At 38.6% G+C, this 16,790-nt stretch overlaps 1 non-coding gene and 1 pseudogene across 1 annotated transcript; one reads left to right on the top strand and one right to left on the bottom strand.

Moving 5' to 3' along the window:
• Nucleotides 1-733: 733 nt before the first annotated feature.
• On the top strand, nt 734-2,662 carry LOC705041 (translation initiation factor IF-2, mitochondrial pseudogene; annotated as a pseudogene).
• A 10,488-nt stretch (nt 2,663-13,150) lies between these two features.
• LOC114679154 (small nucleolar RNA SNORA31) lies at nt 13,151-13,278 on the bottom strand. The gene has a single exon (XR_003730832.2). It is a non-coding gene; the product is annotated as a small nucleolar RNA SNORA31 (small nucleolar RNA).
• Between the last annotated feature and the right edge of the window lie 3,512 nt (nt 13,279-16,790).

The following is a 16,790-nucleotide window of genomic DNA, read 5'->3' as shown; positions in this document are numbered from 1 at the left end:
GGGAATCCTCCCTAACTCATTTTATGAGGCCAGCATCATCCTGATACCAAAGTCTGACAGAGACACAACAACAACAACAAAAGAATTTTAGACCAATATCCCTGATGAACGTCAATGCAAAAATCCTCAGTAAAATACTGGCAAACCAAATCCAGCAGCACATCAAAAAGCTTATCCACCAAGATCAAGCTGACTTCATCCCTGGGATGCAAGTCTGGTTCAATATACACAAATCAATAAGCGTAATCCATCACATAAATAGAACCAAAGACAAAAACCACATGATTATCTCAGTAGATGGAGAAAAGGCCTTCAATAAAATTCAACAGCCCTTCATACTAAAAACTCTCAATAAACTACATATTGATGGAAGGTATCTCTCAAAATAAAAAGAACTATTTATGATGACCCACAGCCAGTATCATGGAGAATGGGCAAAAACTGGAAGCATTCCTTTTGAAAACTGGCACAAGACAGGGATGCCCTCTCTCACCACTCCTATTCAACATAGTGTTGGAAGTTCTGGCCAGGGCAATCGGGCAAGAGAAACAAATAAAGTATATTCAATTAGGAAAAGAGGAAGACAAATTGTCCCTGTTTGCAGATGACATGATTGTATATTTAGAAAACCCCATCGTCTCAGCCCCAAATCTCCTTAAGCTGATAAGCAACTTCAGCAAAGTCTCAAGATAAAAAATCAATGTACAATAATCACAAGCATGGCCGGGCGCAGTGGCTCAAGCCTGTAATCCCAGCACTTTGGGAGGCCGAGATGGGCGGATCATGAGGTCAGGAGATCGAGACCATGCTGGCTAACACGGTGAAATCCTGTCTCTACTAAAAAAATACAAAAAACTAGCTGGGCGTGGTGACAGGCTTCTGTGGTCCCACCTACTTGGGAGGCTGAGGCAGGAGAATGGCGTAAACCTGGGAGGTGGAGCTTGCAGTGAGCTGAGATCCAGCCACTGCACTCCAGCCTGGGCCACAGAGCAAGACTCCGTCTCAAAAAAAAAGAAAAAAAAAATCACAAGCATTCTTATACACCAATAACAGACAAACAGCCAAACCATGAGTTAAAAAAAAAAAAAAAAAAAAAAAAGAAAGAAAGAAAGAAAGAAAAGAAAAGAAAAAAAAAAAAAGGGAAAATTGAAATGGCAGCAATGGAAGCTGGAGGCACCACTCAGCACATTGGTGCCTTTGTTGTGTGTCCGCCTTCTGGGGAAAAGATAACTTTTCTTGATACTCTAGGACTTGCTACTTTCTCAGCAATGAGAGCAGAGGGGCTCATGTCACTTACATTGTCATATTGGTTGTAGCTGAAGATAATGGGGTATAGAATCTATTCAGCATGCCAAAGATGCTCAAGTTCCTATTGTCCTTGCCATAAATAAATGTGACAAACCTGAGGCTGACCCTGAGAAAGTGAAAAAAGAGCTGCTGGCTTATGATGTGCTGTGTGAAGATTATGGAGGTTATGTTCAAACACTGCCTGTCTCTGCAGTTACAGGTGATAATCTGATGGCTGTGAGAGAAGAACAACTGTGGAAATGTTAGAATTGAAAGCAGAACTCACTGGTCCAGTGGAAGGAACAGTAATAGAGTCACAAAGGAAGAGGTCCTTTTACTATAGCTATAATTCAAAGAGAAACTTTAAGAGAAGACTCTGTTCTGGTTGCCGGGAAAAGTTGGACAAAGGTACACTTAATGTTTGATTAAAATGGAAAAACAATCGATGAGCCATATCTCAGCATGGCAGTGGGAATTATAGGCTGGAGAGACCTTCCTTCTGCTGGAGATGAAATTCTTGAAGTAGAATCTGAATCCTCCTTGACTGGCGGAAGTATGAACGAGAACAGGAGAAAAGTCAAGAGGATCTGAAAATAATAGAAGAAAAGTCAAAGGAACACCAAGAAGCACATCAAAAAGCCCGTGAGAAGTATGGCAATGTGCAGTGGAAGGAAAGATCATTTCTAAAGTATTTAGAAAGAAAAGAACAAACATCCTTAAAGCCAAAAGAGAAAATGGAAAGACATTCAAATGTACTTCCTATGATTATTAAAAGTGATGTTGATGATCTGCTGAGGCTATTTTGAACATTATAGATACCTATGATGCATCACACGAGTGTGAACTAGAATTAGAACATTTTGGAGTGGGTGATATAAGGGCAAATGATGTCAACCTTGCTGAAAGATTTGATGGTGTTATATATGACTTTAATGTGAATACAGGCAATGCTATCCAACAGTTAACTGCAAAAAAGGAGTAAAAATTACACTTCACAAAATAATTTACCGTCTCGTTGGAGATCTGCAAGAGGAAGTGAGCAGCAGATTACTCTGTGCTGTGGAAGAGCACCCAGTAGGTGAAAGGTCTATATTAGCTACCTTCTTTATAACAGAAGGGAAGAAAAAAGTTCCTGTGAATTGCTGCAGAGTCCAAAAGGGACAGTTAGAAAAAAAAAATTAAATTAACCTGTAATGGACATGTAATCTGGAGGGGATCATTAACCTCACTGAAACACTAAAAAAATGTCAAAACTGGAATGGATTGTAGTATCAATTTAGATGAAGAAAATATAGAATTTAAGGTGGGAAATAAAATTGTTTGTTATAAAGAAAAGCAATTTCAAGCCAAGACTTTTTGGGATCCAGGATTTTAAAATTACATTAAAAATGTAAATAGCTCAAAAAAAAAAAAAAAGACAAAGAAGTACATTACATAATAGTAAATAATTCAATTCAACAAGAAGACCTAAATATATATGCACCCAACACAGGAGCAACTAGATTCATAAGGCAAGTTCTTAGAGACCTACAAAGAGGTGTAGATTCCCAATAATAATAGTGGGAGACTTCACAACTCCACTGAGGATATTAGCTAGATCATTCAGGAAGAAAATTAACAAAGATATTCAGGACCTGAACTCAACATTGGACCAAATGCACCTGATAGACCTCTACAGAACTTTCTACCCCAAACAATAGAATATACATTCTTTTCATCACCAAATGGATCATACTCTAAAACTGACCACATAATTGGACATAAAACAATCCTCTGCAAAACCAAAACCATCCCAAACACACTCTCAGACCGACAGTGCAATAAAGATAGAAGTTAAGACTAAGCAAATAGCTCAAAACCATGCAATTACATAGAAATTAAACAACATGATCCTGAATCACTTTTGGGTAAATAATTAAATTAAAGCAGAAATCAAGAAGTTCTTCAAAACAAATGAGAACAAAGATTCAACATACCAGTATCTCTGGGACACAGCTAAGGCAGTGTTAAAATGGAATTTCATAGCACTAAGTGTCCACATCAAAAAGGCAGAAAAACCTTAAATTAATAATCTAACATCACAACTGAAAGAACTAAAGAAGCAAAAACAAATCAACCACAAATCCAGCAGAAAACAAGAAATAACCAAAATCAGAGCTGAATTGAAGGAAATAGAGACATGAAAAAACATTGAAGAAATCAATGAATGCTGGAGTTGGTTTTTTGAAAAAGTTATAAGATAGAGTGGCTACTAGCTAGATTGATAAAGAAGGAAAGAGAGAAGATCCAAATAAATACAATTAGAAATGATGATGGGGATGGCCGAATAGGAACAGCTCCAGTCTCCAACTCCCAGCACGAGCAACACAGAAGACAGGTGATTTCTGCATTTTCAACTGAGGTACTGGGTTCATCTCACTAGGGAGCGCAGGACAGTCGGTGCTGGTCAGCTCCTGCAGCCCAACCAGCCAGAGCTGAAGCAGGGCGAGGCATGCCTCACCTGGGAAGCATAAGGGGGAAGGGAATCCCTTTTCCTAGCCAGGGGAACTGAGACACACAACACCTGGAAAATTGGGTAACTCCCACCCCAATACTGCACTCTACCAAGGATCTTAGCAAACGGGCACACCAGGAGATTGTATCCCACACCTGGCCGGGAGGGTCCCACGCCCACGGAGCCTCCCTCATTGCTAGCACAGCAGTCTGTGATCTACCAGCAAGGCAGCAGCGAGGCTGGGGGAGGGGCGCCCGCCATTGCTGAGGCTTAAGTAGATAAAAAAAGTGGCTGGGAAGCTCGAACTGGGTGGAGCCCACAGCAGCTCAAGGAGTCCTGCCTGTCTGTGTAGACTCCACCTCTGGGGACAGGGCACAGCTAAACAACAACAACAACAACAACAAAAAGCAGCAGAAACCTCTGCAGATGCAAACGACTCTGTCTGACAGCTTTGAAGAGAGCAGTGGATCTCCCAACACGGAGGTTGAGATCTGAGAAAGACAGACTGCCTGCTCAAGTGGGTCCCTGACCCCCGAGTAGCCTAACTGGGAGACATCCCCCACTAGGGGCAGACCAACACCCTACACCTCACACAGTGGAGTACACCACTGAGAGGAAGCTTCCAAAGCAAGAAAAAGACAGGTACACTTGCTGTTCAGCAATATTCTATCTTCTGCAGCCTCTGCTGCTGATACCCAGGCAAACAGGGTCTGGAGTGGACCTCAAGCAATCTCCAACAGACCTACAGCTGAGGGTCCTGACTGTTAGAAGGAAAACTAACAAACAGGAAGGACACCCACACCAAAACCCCATCAGTACGTCACCATCATCAAAGACCAGAGGCAGATAAAACCACAAAGATGGGGAAAAAGCAGGGCAGAAAAGATGGAAATTCAAAAAATAAAAGCACATCGCCCCCTGCAAAGGAATGCAGCTCATCGCCAACAATGGATTAAAACTGGATGGAGAATGACTTTGACGAGATGAGAGAAGAAGGCTTCAGTCCATCAAACTTCTCAGCGCTAAAGGAGGAATTACGTACCCAGCGCAAAGAAACTAAAAATCTTGAAAAAAGAGTGGAAGAATTGATAACTAGAATAATTAATGCAGAGAAGGCCATAAACGAATTGACAGGGATGAAAACCATGACACGAGAAATATGTGACAAATGCACAAGCTTCAGTAACCGACTCGATCGACTGGAAGAAAGAGTATCAGTGATTGAGGATCAAATGAATGAAATGAAGTGAGAAGAGAAACCTAAAGAAAAAAGAAGAAAAAGAAATGAACAAAGCCTGCAAGAAGTATTGGATTATGTAAAAACATCAAATCTACGTCTGATTGGGGTGCCTGAAAGTGAGGGGGAAATGGAACCAAGTTGGAAAACACTCTTCAGGATATCATCCAGGAGAATTTCCCCAACCTAGTAGGGCAGGCCAACATTCAAATTCAGGAAATACAGAGAATGTCACAAAGATACTCCTTGAGAAGAGCAACTCAAGACACATAAATGCCAGATTCACCAAAGTTGAAATGAAGGAAAAAATCTTAAGGGCAGCCAGAGAGAAAGGTCGGGTTACCCACAAAGGGAAGCCCATCAGACTAACAGCAGATCTCTCGGCAGAAACTTTACAAGCCAGAAGAGAGTGGGGGCCAATATTCAACATTCTTAAAGAAAAGAATTTTCAACCCAGAATTTCATATCCAGCCAAACTAAGTTTCATAAGTGAAGGAGAAGTAAAGCAAATGCTTAGAGATTTTGTCACCACCAGGCCTGCCTTACGAGAGATCCTGAAGGAAGCACTAAACATGGAAAGGAACAACCGGTACCAGCCATTGCAAAAACATGCCAAAATGTAAAGACCATCGAGGCTAAGAAGAAACTGCATCAACTAACGAGCAAACTAACCAGTTAATATCATAATGGCAGGATCAAGTTCACACATAAGAAAATTAATCTTAAATGTAAATGGCCTAAATGCTCCAATTAAAAGACACAGACTGGCAAACTGGATAGAGTCAAGACCCATCACTTTGCTGTATTCAGGAGACCCATCTCACATGCAGAGACATACATAGGCTCAAAAGAAAGGGATCGAGGAAGATCTACCAAGCAAATGGAGAACAAAAAAAAGCAGGGATTGCAATCCTAGTCTCTGATAAAACAGGCTTTAAACCATCAAAGATCAAAAGAGACAAAGAAGGCCATTACATAATGGTAAAGGGATCAATTCAACAGGAAGAGCTAACTACCCTAAATATATATGCACCCAATACAGGAGCACCCAGATTCAAAAAGCAAGTCCTTAGAGACTTATAAAGAGACTTAGACTCCCACACAATAATAATGGGAGACTTTAACACCCCACTGTCAACATTAGACAGATCAATGAGACAGAAAGTTAACAAGGATATCCAGGAATTGAACTCAGCTCTGCAGCAAGCAGACCTAATAGACATCTACAGAACTCTCCACCCCAAGTTAACAGAATATACATTCTACTCAGCAATACATCACACTTATTCCAAAATAGACCACATAATGGGAAGTAAAGGACTCCTCAGCAAATGTACAAGAACAGAAACTATAACAAACTGTCTCTCAGAATACAGTGCAATCAAACTAGAATTCAAGACTAAGAAACTCAATCAAAAGTGCTCAACTACATGGAAACTGAATAACCTGCTCCTGAATGACTACTGGGTACATAACAAAATGAAGGCAGAAATAAAGATGTTCTTTGAAACCAATGAGAACAAAGATATAACACACCAGAATCTCTGGAACACATTTAAAGCAGTGTGTAGAGGGAAATTTATAGCACTAAATGACCACAAGAAAAAGCAGGAAAGATCTAAAATTGACACTCTAACATCACAATTAAAGGAGAACTAGAGAAGCAAGAGAAAACACATTCAAAAGCTAGCAGAAGGCAAGAAATACCTAAGATCAGAGCAGAACTGAAGGAGATAGAGACATAAAAAACTCTCCAAAAAATCACTGAATCCAGGAATTGGTTTTTTGAAAATATCAAAAAAATTGATAGACTGCTAGCAAGACTAAAAAAGAAGAAAAGAGAGAAGAATCAAATAGATGCAATAAAAAATGATAAAGGCGATATCACCACCGACCCCACAGAAATACAAACAACCATCAGAGAATACTATAAACACCTCTACGCAAATAAACTAGAAAATCTAGAAAATGGATAATTCCCTGGACACTTACACTCTCCCAAGACTAAACCAGGAAGAAGCGGAATTCCTGAATAGACCAATAGCAGGCTCTGAAATTGAGGCAATAATTAATAGCCTACCAATGAAAAAGAGTCCAGGACCAGATGGATTCACAGCCGAATTCTACCAGAGGTACAAAAAGGAGCTGGTACCATTCTTTCTGAACTATTCCAATCAATAGAAAAAGAGGGAATCCTCCCTAACTCATTTTATGAGGCCAACATCATCCTGATAGCAAAGCCTAGCAGAGACACAACAAAAAAAGAGAATTTTAGACCAATATCCCTGATGAACATCGATGCAAAAATACTCAGTAAAATACTGGCAAACCAGATCCAGCAGCACATCAAAAAGCTTATCCAGCATGATCAAATGGGCTTCATCCCTGGGATGCAAGGCTGGTTCCACATATGCAAATCAATAAATGTAATCCAGCATATAAACAGAACCAAAGACAAAAACCACATGATTATCTCCATAGATGCAGAAAGGGCCTTTGACAAAATTCAACGGCTCATGGTGCTAAAAACTCTCAATAAACTCGGTATTGATGGAACGTATCTCAAAATAATAAGAGCTACTTATGACAAACCCACAGCCAATATCATACTGAATGGGCAAAAACTGGAAGCATTCCCTTTGAAAACTGGCACAAGACAGGGATGCCCTCTCTCACCATTCCTATTCAACATAGTGTTGGAAGTTCTGACTAGGGCAATCAGGCAAGAGAAAGAAATCAAGGATATTCAGTTAGGAAAAGAAGAAGTCAAATTGTCCCTGTTTGCAGATGACATGATTGTATATTTAGAAATCCCCATCATCTCAGCCCAAAATCTCCTTAAGCTGATAAGCAACTTCAGCAAAGTCTCAGGATACAAAATTAATGTGCAAAAATCACAAGCATTCTTATACACCAGTAACAGACAAACAGAAAGCCAAATCATGAATGAACTTCCATTCACAATTGCTTCAAAGAGAATAAAATACCTAGGAATCCAACTGACAAGGGATGTAAAGGACCTCTTCAAGGAGAACTACAAACCACTGCTCAGTGAAATCAAAGAGGACACAAACAAATGGAAGAACATACCATGCTCATGGATAGGAAGAATCAATATCGTGAAAATGGCCTTACTGCCCAAGGTAATTTATAGATTTAATGCCATCCCCATCAAGCTACCAATGAGTTTCTTCACTGAATTGGAAAAAAACTACTTTAAAGTTCATATGGAACCAAAAAAGAGCCCGCATTGCCAAGACAATCCTAAGTCAGAAGAACAAAGCTGGAGGCGTCACGCTACCTGACTTCAAACTATACTACAAGGCTACAGTAACCAAAACAGCATGGTAGTGGTACCAAAACAGACATATAGACCAATGGAACAGAACACAGTCCTCAGAAATAATACCACACATCTACTGCCATCTGATCTTTGACAAACCTCAGAAAAACAAGAAATGGGGAAAGGATTCCCTATTAAATAAATGGTGCTGGGAAAATTGGCTAGCCATAAGTAGAAAGCTGAAACTGGATCCTTTCCTTACACCTTATACGAAAATTAATTCGAGATGGATTAGACACTTAAATGTTAGACCTAATACCATAAAAACCCTAGAAGAAAACCTAGGTTATACTATTCAGGACATAGGCATGGGCAAGGACTTCATGTCTAAAACACCAAAAGCAATAGCAACAAAAGCCAACATTGACAAATGGGATCTAATTAAACTAAAGAGCTTCTGCGCAGCAAAAGAAACTACTATCAGAGTGAACAGGCAACCTAAAGAATGGGAGAAAATTTTTGCAATCTACTCATCTGACAAAGGGCTAATATCCAGAACTTACAAAGAACTCAACCGAGTTTACAAGAAAAAAACAAACAACCCCATCAAAAAGTGGGCAAAGTATATGAACAGACAGTTCTCAAAAGAACACATTCATACAGCCAACAGACACACGAAAAAATGCTCATCATCACTAGCCATCATAGAAATGCAAATGAAAACCACAATGAGATACCATCTCACACCAGTTAGAATGGCAATCATTAAAAAGTCAGGAAACAACAGGTGCTGGAGAGGATGTGGAGAAATAGGAACACTTTTACACTGTTGGTGGGATTGTAAACTAGTTCAACCATTATGGAAAAGAGTATGGCGATTCTTCAAGGATCTAGAACTAGAAGTACCATATGACTCATCCATGCCATTACTCGGTATATACCCAAAGGATTATAAACCATGCTGCTGTAAAGACACATGCACACGTATGTTTATTGCGGCACTATTCACAATAGGAAAGACTTGGAATCAACCCAAATGTCCATCAGTGACAGAGTGGATTAAGAAAATGTGGCACATATATACCATGGAATATTATGCAGCCATAAAAAAGGATGAGTTTGTGTCCTTTGTAGGGACATGGGTGCAGCTGGAAACCATCATTCTCAGTAAACTATCGCAAGAACAGAAAACCAACACCGCATGTTCTCACTCATAGGTGGGAACTGAACAATGAGATCACTTGTACTTGGGAAGGGGAACATCATACACTGGGGCCTATCATGGGGAGGGGGGAGAGGGGAGGGATTGCATTGGGAGTTATACCTGATGTAAATGACGAGTTGATGGGTGCTGACGAGTTGATGGGTGCAGCACGCCAACATGGCACAAGTATACATATGTAACAAACCTGCACATTATGCACATGTACCCTAGAACTTAAAGTATAATAATAAAAAAAAAAAATGAAAAAAAATACAGAAATTTCATCAAGGAAAAGATTATATCCTGTCATTTTGAATCAATGTTTAGAAGATGTTCTCAGCTTTCACCACCTACTATGGGCTTTAGCTTTGTGCTTATGAAGAAAACAATGATTAGAAAATAAGGTGACTGTGCTTCTTTCAAATATTACCGTGGTGTAACGAAATAAGTTTAATATATGCCAAGAGTGAGCTCCACTAACACTGCGATGATAATTTGATGTGAGTCCCTTTTGAGCCTTGCATAATTGCTGCCATGATAGGTAGTGCAGTGCTGTGAAGAATGGTTTGTGCATAGGCACCCAAAATTTGACTGACCGGCATAACACAACTGTTAAATTTTGTAGTTTTATTTTTCTTCACAGTAGTGGTTCATTTGTTACCATTAAAAATGCCCACTTTGTTCAAAAATAAAAATAAATCATAACACATTAAACTGAAATTCTCTGTTTGATTAAAAAAAAAAGAAAGAAATGATGATGGGGATGTTGCCACTGACCTCACAGAAAGAAAAATAGATATCAGAAACTACTAAAAACACCACTACGTACACAAACTAGAAAACCTGGAAAAGAATAAATTCCTGGACACATGCATCTTCCTAAGACAGGACCAGAAATAGACAGTATTCCCGAACAGACCAATAACAAGGAACAAAATTGGATCAGTAATAAATAGCCTACCAACCAAAAAATCCCAGCACCAGATGAATTCATGGCTGAATTCTACCAGATGTGAAAAGAACTGGTACCATTCCTACTGAAACTATTTCAAAAATTAAGGAAGAAGGACTCCTCCCAACTTATCCTATGAAGCATCATCCTGACACCCAAACCAGGCAAAGACACAACAAAAAAAGAAAACTTCAGGCCAAAAATATCCTTGATGAGTATCTATGTAAAAGTCCTCAAAAAACCAAAGCACTTGCAAACCAAATCCAGCAGCACACGAAAAGCTATTTCATCATGCTCAAATAGACTTCATCCCTGGGATGAAAGGTTAGTTCAATATATGCAAATCAATAAATGTGATTAACCACATAAACAAAACTAAAGACAAAAGCCACATGCTCATCTCAATAGAGGCAAAAGAAGCTTTTAATAAAATTCAACACCCCTTCATGTTAAAAACTCAATAAACTAAGTATGGAAGAAATGTACTTCAAATAGTAAGAGCCATCTATGACAAATCCACAACCAACATCATACTGAATGGTCAAAACCTGGAAGCATTCCTTTTGAATATTGGCACAAGACAAGAATGCTCTCTCTTACCACTCCTATTCAACATATCATTGAAAGTTCTGGCCAGATCAGTCTGGCAAGAGAAAGAAATAAAGGGCATCCAAATGGAAAGTGAGAAACTCTAAATATATCTCTTTGTAGATGACATGATTTTAAATCTAGAAAACCCCATAGTTTCAGCCAGAAAACTCCTTCAGCATGGTACTGGTATAAAAACAGTCACATAGAAAATTGGAACAGAATGTAGAGCCCAGGAAAAAGGCAGCACACCTATGACCATCTGATCTTCGACAAAACTGACAAAAACAAGCAATGGGCCTCCTGAAACTATTCCAAAAAATTGAAATGCAGGGACTCCTCCTTAATTCATTCTATGAGGCCAGCATCATCCTGATATCAAAATCTGGCAGAGATACAACAAAAAAGAAAACTTCAGGCCAATATTCTTGATATACATTGATGCAAAAATCCTCAACAAAATACTTGAAAACCAAATCCAGCAGCACATCAAAAAGCTTATCCACCACAGTCAAGTAGGCCCTGGGATTCTAGGTTGGTTCAACATATGCAAATCAATAAGTGTGATTAATCACATAAACAGAACTAAAGACAAACAACCACATGATTATCGCAATAGATGCAGAAAAGATTTTTGATAAAACTCAACATTCCTTCACGTAAAAAACCCCCCAATAAACTAGCTATTGAAGGAACAAACCTCAAAATAATGAGAGCCATCTATGACAAATCTACAGCCAGGATCATACTGAATTGGCAAAAGCTGTATGCATTTCCCTTGAAAACTGGCATAAAACAAGGATGCCCTCTGTCATCACTCCTATTCAACATAGCATTGGAATTTCTGGCCAGGGCAATTAGGCAAGAGAAAGAAATAAAGTGTACTCAAATAGGAAGAGAGGAAGTCAAACTATTTCTCATTGTGGATGACATGATCCTATATCTAGAAAACTCCATTATCTCAGCCCAAAAGCTTCTTAAGCTGATAAACAACTTCAGCAAAGTCACAAGATCCAAAATCGATGTGGAAAAATCACTAGCATTCCTAAACACCAAAAACAGTGAAGGCAAGAGTCAAATCATGAATGATATTCCATTCACAATTGCCACAAAAAGAATAAAATACCAAGGAATACAGCTAATAAGGCAGGTGAAAGATTTATACAAGGAGAATCACAAACCACTGCTCAAATAAATCTGAGATGACATGAACAAATGGAAAAACATTCCATGTTCATGGATAGGAAGAATCAATATCGTAAAGAATCTATTCCCCTTAAACTACCATCAACATCCTTCACAGAATTAGAGAAAACTATTTTAAAATTCATATGGAACCAAACAAGAGCCTGAATATCTAAGGCAATTCTAAGCAAAAATAGCAAAACAAACAAACAAACAAAAAAAGCAAAAACAAAGCAGGAGCCATCACCCTACCTGACTTTATACTACAGGGATACAGTAACCAAAATAGCATGGTACTGGTATAAGAACAGGCAAATAGACTAATGGAACAGAACAGTGAACTCAGAAATAAAACTGCACACCTACAACTATCTGATCTTTGACAAACCTGATGAAAACAAGCAATGTGGAAAGGATTCCTTGTTCAAGAACTGGCTAGCCACATGCAGAAAATTAAAACTGGACCCCTTCTTTATACCGTATAGAAAAATTAACTCAAGATGGAGAAAACACTTAAATGTAAAAACCAAATCTATAAAAACCTTGGAAAACAACCTGGGCAATAACATTCAGGACATACGCACTGGCAAAGATTTCATGAAGAAGGCACCAAAAGCAATTGCAACAAAAACAAAAACTGACAAATGAGACCTAATTAAAGTAAATATCTCCTGCACTGCAAAATAAACTATCAACAGAATAAACAGAAAACCTACAGACTGGGAGAAAATTTTTGTAAATTATGCATCTGACAAAGGTCTAGTATCTAGAAAAATGGAACAGAATGTAGAGCCCATTGCTTGTTTTTGTCAGTAATTGCCAAATTTGTTACTGTAAAAACAAAAACTACATTAATATTTTTCAAACATTACATTGCAAAAATTACATTACCATTAACATAGCCTACATTTCTAGGCTATAGATATATTCCCCAATTCAATCTGGGCTGCCACAAAGACAGACAGAAAGTGCAGGGATTTTTCTTTTGCATCCTAGTGCAAACCAAAACACATAACAATATTAACCTTAAAGGTAAATGTAAATGGACTAAATGGTCCAATTAAAAGACACAGACTGGCAAATTGGATAAAAAGTCAAGACCCATCAGTTTGCTGTATTCAGGAGACCCATCTCACATGCAGAGACACATATAGGCTCAAAATAAAGGGATGGAGGAAGATCTACCGAGCAAATGGAGAACAACAACAACAAAAAAAAGCAGGGATTGCAATACTAGTCTCTGATAAAACAGGCTTTAAACCATCAAAGATGAAAAGGGACAAAGAAGGCCATTACATAATGGTAAAGGGATCAATTCAACGGGAAGAACTAACTACCCTACATATATATGCACCCAATACAGGAGCACCCAGATTCAAAAAGCAAGTCCTTAGAGACTTACAAAGAGACTTAGACTACCATACAATAATAATGGGAGACTTTAACACCCCACTGTCAACATTAGACAGATCAATGAGACAGAAAGTTAACAAGGATATCCAGGAATTGAACTCAGCTCTGCAGCAAGCAGAACTAATAGACATCTACAGAACTCTCCACCCCAAATCAATAGAATATACATTCTTCTCAGCACCACATTGCACTTATTCCAAAATTGACCACATAATTGGAAGTAAAGGACTCCTCAGCAAATGTACAAGAACAGATATTATAACTAACTGTCTCTCAGACCACAGAACAACCAAACTAGAACTCAGGACTAAGACACTCAATCAAAAGTGCTCAACTACATGGAAACTGAACAACCTGCTCCTGAATGACTACTGGGTACATAATGAAATAAAGGCAGAAATAAAGATGTTTTTTGGACTGGGGCCTATCATGGGGAGGGGGGAGGGGGGAGGGATTGCCTTGAGAGTTATACCTGATGTAAATGATGAGTTGATGGGTGCTGATGAGTTGATGGGTGCAGCACACCAACATGGCACAAGTATACATATGTAACAAACCTGCACATTATGCACATGTACCCTAGAACTTAAAGTATAATAATACAAAATAAATAAATAAATAAAAAAAATAAAGATGTTTTTTGAAACCAATGAGAACAAAGATACAACATACCAGAATCTCTGGGACACAGTTAAAGCAGTGTGTAGAGGGAAATTTATAGCACTAAATGCCCACAAGAGAAAGCTGGAAAGATCTAAAATTGACACTCTAACATCACAATTAAAAGAACTAGAAAAGCAAGAGCAAACAAATTCAAAAGCTAGCAGAAGGCAAGAAACAACTAAGATCAGAGCAGAACTGAAGGAGATAGAGACACAAAAGACCCTCCAAAAAATCAGTGAATCCAGGAGTTGGTTTTTTGAAAAGATCAACAAAATTGATGGACTGCTAGCAAGACTAATAAAGAAGAAAAGAGAGAAGAATCAAATAGATGCAATAAAAAATGATAAAGGGGATATCACCACCGACCCCACAGAAATACAAACAACCATCAGAGAATACTATAAACACCTCTACGCAAATAAACTAGAAAATCTAGAAGGAATGAATAATTTCCTGGACACTTACACTCTCCCAAGACTAAACCAGGAAGAAGTTGAATCCCTGAAGAGACCAATAGCAGGCTCTGAAATTGAGGCAATAATTAATAGCCTACCAACCAAAAAGAGTCCAGGATCAGATGGATTCACAGCCGAATTCTACCAGAGGTACAAGGAGGAGCTGGTACCATTCCTTCTGAAACTATTCCAATCAATAGAAAAAGAGAGAATCCTCCCTAACTCATTTTATGATGCCAACATCATCCTGATACTAAAGCCTGGCAGAGACACAACAAAAAAAGAGAATTTTAGACCAATATCCCTGATGAACATTGATGCAAAAATCCTCAATAAAATACTGGCAAACTGAATCCAGCAGCACATCAAAAAGCTTATCCACCATGATCAAGTGGGCTTCATCCCTGGGATGCAAGGCTGGTTCAATATACGCAAATCAGTAAATGTAATCCAGCATATAAACAGAACCAAAGACAAAAATCACATGATTATCTCAACAGATGCAGTAAAGGCCTTTGAGAAAATTCCACAGCCCTTCATGCTAAAAACTCTTAATAAACTAGGTATTGATGGAACGTATCTCAAAATAATAAGAGCTATTTATGACAAATCCACAGCCAATATCATACTGAATAGGCAAAAACTGGAAGCATTCCCTTTGAAAACTGGCCCAAGACAGGGATGCCCTCTCTCACCACTCCTATTCAACATAGTGTTGGAAGTTCTGGCTAGGGCCATCAGGCAAGAGAAAGAAATCAAGGGTATTCAATTAGGAAAAGAAGAAGTCAAATTGTCCCTGTTTGCAGATGACATGATTGTATATTTAGAAAACTTCATCATCTCAGCCCAAAATCTCCTGAAGCTCATAAGAAACTTCAGCAAAGTCTCAGGATACAAAATTAATGTGCAAAAGTCACAAGCATTCTTATACACCAGTAACAGGCAAACAGAGAGCCAAATCATGAATGAACTTCCATTCACAATTGCTTCAAAGAGAATAAAATACCTAGGAATCTAACATACAAGGGATGTAAAGGACCTCTTCAGGGAGAACTACAAACCACTGCTCAGTGAAATAAAAGAGGACACAAACAGATGGAAGAACATTCCACACTCATGGATAGGAGGAATCAATATCGTTAAAATGGCCATATTGCCCAAGGTAATTTATAGATTCAATGACATCCCCATCAAGCTACCAATGAGTTTCTTCACAGAATTGGAAAAAACTACTTTAAAGTTCATATGGAACCAAAAAAGAGCCCTTATAGCCAAGACAATCCTAAGCAAAAAGAACAAAGTTGGAGGCATCATGCTACCTGACTTCAAACTATATTACAAGGCTACAGTAACCAAAGCAGCACGGTACTAGCACCAAAACAGAGATATAGACCAATGGAACAAAACAGACGCCTCAGAAATAACACCACACATCTACAACCATCTGATCTTTGACAAACCTGACAAAAACAAGAAATAGGGAAAGGATTCCCTATTTAATAAATGATGCTGGGAAAACTGGCTAGCTATATGTATAAAACTGAAACTGCATCCCTTCCTTACACCTTATACGAAAATTAATTCAAGATGGATTACAGACTTAAGTGTTATATGTAAAACCATAAAAACCCTAGAAGAAAACCTAGGCAATACCATTCAGGACATAAGCATGGGCAAGGACTTCATGACTAAAACACCAAAAGCAACGGCAACAAAAGTCAAAATAGACAAATGGGATCTCATTAAACTAAAGAGCTTCTGCACAGCAAAAGAAACTACCATGAGAGTGAACAGGCAATCTAGAGGATGGGAGAAAATTTTTGCAATCTACCCGTCTGGGAAAGGGTTAATATCCAGAATCTACAGAGAAATTAAACAAATTTACAAGAAAAAAAATCAAACAAGCCAATCAAAAAGTGGGCAAAGGATATGAACAGACACTTTTCAAAACAAGATATGTATACAGCCAACAGACACATGAAAAAATGCTCATCATCACTGGTCATAGAGAAATGCAAATCAAAACCAC

The sequence above is a fragment of the Macaca mulatta genome, chromosome 6 (assembly GCF_049350105.2).
Source record: "Macaca mulatta isolate MMU2019108-1 chromosome 6, T2T-MMU8v2.0, whole genome shotgun sequence".
Taxonomy (NCBI): Eukaryota; Metazoa; Chordata; class Mammalia; order Primates; family Cercopithecidae; genus Macaca; species Macaca mulatta.
This window is presented reverse-complemented; position numbering and strand designations above follow the sequence as displayed.